The sequence below is a fragment of the Humulus lupulus genome, chromosome 9 (genome assembly GCF_963169125.1).
Source record: "Humulus lupulus chromosome 9, drHumLupu1.1, whole genome shotgun sequence".
NCBI classification, from domain to species: domain Eukaryota; kingdom Viridiplantae; phylum Streptophyta; class Magnoliopsida; order Rosales; family Cannabaceae; genus Humulus; species Humulus lupulus.
Genome location: NC_084801.1, coordinates 81,348,979 through 81,352,947, shown reverse-complemented (window position 1 = coordinate 81,352,947; position 3,969 = coordinate 81,348,979).

Below are 3,969 nucleotides of genomic sequence, written 5' to 3'. Positions count from 1 at the left end.
ATCATGATAGATCTCTTGGACATCCCCAAGACCGGAGCTTCTGTCATAAGGTCATACCTCCTTAGCTCGAGGTAACCCAAGGGTTTGCCAAGATTGCCTAAGACCTGAGTCCGAACTCTGAAGGCCAAAGGTCGAGTTAAATATCCAGATCGTAAGCTGGATCTGGAGGCTATGACCCTTTGTAAAGTCAACACACGCAAGGTAAACGTGCATATATCAGACATCACGTGTCTGATATGCCCTTGACTTCTCGGACACGCAGCAGGAACGTGCGTATTTAGACACCCACGACTGGGTTGGGCCGTGTGGCCCATTATCTCCTTACCTATTGATTTGACCACACTTATGTGTCAGGTTTAGGAATTAATCATGAATGTCACAGAGTTGATATGATAGGTAAGAAGGTCACGGGATGACCTTCTTACCTACTCCCAGGAGACTTCTCCTATCAATATTGAGACCCTGGGAGTTGATAAGGGTTGGATTATCTCTTGTATGAAATATCCTGTAATCATATACCTAGAATAGAGCAATAATATTTACTAGTGGAGTAGAAGGATTTTAACCTTTGAACCACTTAAAAACCGTGTCTTGAGTCACCTTTCCATTTCCTAAGATCATATATCTGTTTCAGTTCATTATTAGCACTAATCCCTTTCTCTTTTTCTCTTAATTACCTGTTGGCGAAGAACCGCGCCAACACAAGCAAAAGGAATGTTCAAGATTCCAAGGACCTCTAGGAACCAAGCAAGATGAATACTCAAAGATTGGAGTGAGTTGAATGCTTAAAGCTTCCAATGAGCTCTAGGAATTAAGCAAAATGAATGCTCCAGGTTTTCAGGACCTCTAGTGAACATGCAAGAAGAATGCTCAAAGCTTTTGAGGACCGCTAGGATCAAAGATAAAAGTATGCTTCAGGTTCTGAGGACCTAAATGAACCAAGCAAGAGGAATGATCAAAGGATCCAACGACCTCTAGGAACTAAGAAAAATTTATGCCCAAGGTTTTGAGGACCTCAAGGAACAAAAAGAAAAGGAATCCTCGAGATTTCGAGGACCACTAGGAATAGAGCAAGATGAACTCTCAAGGTTCTGGGGACCTCTAGGACCCATGAAACATGTACGCTTGAGGAGCAAAGCAAGTGGAATGTTAAAGACTCCTAGGACCTCTAGGAACTAAGCAAGATGAATGGTCAAGGTTAATAAGACCTCAAGGTAGTGAGCAAGATGAATATTCAAAGATATCTAGGTCCTCTTGGAACCAAGCCAAATGAATGCTCCAGGTTTGGAGGACTTCAAGTAACCAATCAAGAAGAATTCTAAAAGGTTCTGAGGACCTCAAAGAACCAAGAAAAATGTATGCTCCAGGTTCTGAGGACCTCAAAGAACCATGCGAGAGGAATGATCAAAGCTTAAAAGCAAGATAAATTCTTAAGTTTCTGAAGTCCTCTAGGAATCGAGCAAAATGAATGCTACAGGTTTCGAGGACCTCTAGGAAACAAGAAAGAAGAATGCATAAATGTTCTGATGACCTCAACAACCGAGAAAAATGTAGGCTCTAGGTTCTGAGCTCCTCATGGAACCAAGCAAGAGGAAAGCTCAAGGTTCCGAGGAAATCTAGTAACCAAGCAAAATGCATTCTCCAGGTTCTGAGGACCTAAATGAACCAAACTAAAGGAATGATCAAAGGATCCAAGGAACACTAGGAACCAAGAAAAATATATGGTCAAGGGTCTGAGGACCTCAAGGAACAAAAAGAGAAGGAATTCTCGAGATTCCAAGGACCACTAGGAACAAAGCAAGATGAACACTCAAGGTTATAAGGACCTCTAGGACCCATGAAAAATGTATGTTTAAGGAACCAAGCAAGAGGAATGCTAAAGAATATTCAAAGGACCTCAAGGTATTGAGCAAGATGAATATTCAAAGATTTCTAGGTCCTCTTGGAACCAAGCCAAATGAATGCTCCATGTTTGGAGGACTTCCAGTAAACAAGCAAGAAGAATTCTAAATGGATCTAAGGACCTCAAGGAACTAAGCAAAATGTATTCTCCAGGTTTCGAGAACCATAAAGAACCATGGGGGAGGAATAATCAAAGCTACCAAGGACCTCTAGGAACCATGGAAAATGATTGCCCTAGGTTCCAAGGTCCTCTACGGACTAAGAAAATTCAAAGTTCAAGGTTTCAAGGACATCTACGATCGAATCAAGATAAATTCTTAAGGTTCCGAGGTCCTCTAGGAACATAGCAAAATGAATGCTACAGGTTTCGAGGACCTCTAGGAAACAAGAAAGAAGAATGCATAATTGTTCTGAGGACCTCTAGCAACCATGAAAAATAAATGCTCCAGGTTCTGAGGAGCTCATGGAACCAAGCAAGAGGAAAGCTCAAGTTCAGAGGAAATCTAGAAACCAAGCAAAATGTATTCTCATGTTTGTGGTGACCCGAAAGAATCAAGCAAAATGAATGTTCAAGATTCCAAGGACCTCTAGGAACCAAGCAAGATGAATGCTCAAAGCTTCCACTGACCTCTAGGAATCAAGAAAAATGAATGCTCCAGGTTTTGAGGACCTCTAGTGAACATGCAAGAAGAATGCTCAAAGTTTTTGAGGATCGATAGGATCAAAGATAAAAGTATGCTCCAGGTTCTGAGGACCTTAACGAATCAAGCAAGAGGAATGATCAAAGGATCCAACGACCTCTAGGAACTAAGAAAAATTTATGCTCAAGGTTCTGAGGACCTCAAGGAACAAAAAGAAAAGGAATCCTCGAGATTTCGAGGACCACTAGGAACAGAGCAAGATGAACTCTTAAGGTTCTGGGGACCGCTAGGACCCATGAAAAATGTACGCTTAAGGAACCAAGCAAGTGGAATGTTAAAGACTCCTAGGACCTCTAGGAACTAAGAAAGATGAATGGTCAAGGTTAATAGAACCTCGAGGTAGTGAGAAAGATGAATATTCAAAGATATCTAGGTCCTCTTGGAACCGAGCCAAATGAATGCCCAAGGTTTGAAGGAGTTCAAGTAACCAATCAAGAAGAATTCTAAAAGTTTCTAAGGACCTCAAAGAACCAAGCAAAATGTATGCTCCAGGTTCCGAGGACCTCAAAGAACCATGCGAGAGGAATGATCAAAGCTTAAAAGCAAGATAAATTCTTAAGGTTCCGAAGTTCTCTAGGAACCAAGCAAAATGAATGCTACAGGTTTCGAGGACCTCTAGGAAACAAGAAAGAAGAATGCATAAATGTTCTGATGACCTTAACAACCGAGAAAATTGTATGCTCTAGGTTCTGTGCTCCTCATGGAACCAAGCAAGAGGAAAGCTCAAGGTTTCGAGGAAATCTAGTAACCAAGCAAAATGCATTCTCCAGGTTCTGAGGACCTAAATGAACCAAACAAGAGGAATGATCAAAGGATCCAAGGAACCCTAGGAACCAAGAAAAATATATGGTCAAGGGTGTGACGACCTCAAGGAACCAAAAAAAAAGGAATTCTCGAGATTCCGAGGACCACTAGGAACAAAGCAAGATGAACACTCAAGGTTATAAGGACCTCTAGGACCCATGAAAAATGTATGTTTAAGGAACCAAGCAAGAGGAATGCTAAAGAATATTCAAAGGACCTCAAGGTATTGAGCAAGATGAATATTCAAAGATATCTAGGTCCTCTTGGAACCAAGCCAAATGAATGCTCCAGGTTTGGAGGACTTCTACTGAACAAGCAAGAAGAATTCTAAAAGGTTTTGAGGACCTCAAGGAACCAAGCAAAATCTATGCTCCAGGTTTCAAGGACCATAAAGAACCATGCGAGAGGAATTATCAAAGCTTCCAAGGACCTCTAGGAACCATGCAAAATGATTTCCCTAGGTTCCGAGGTCATCTACGGACTAAGCAAATTCAAAGTTCAAGGTTTCCAGGACATCTACGATTGAAGCAAGATAAATTCTTAAGGTTTCGAGGTCCTTTAG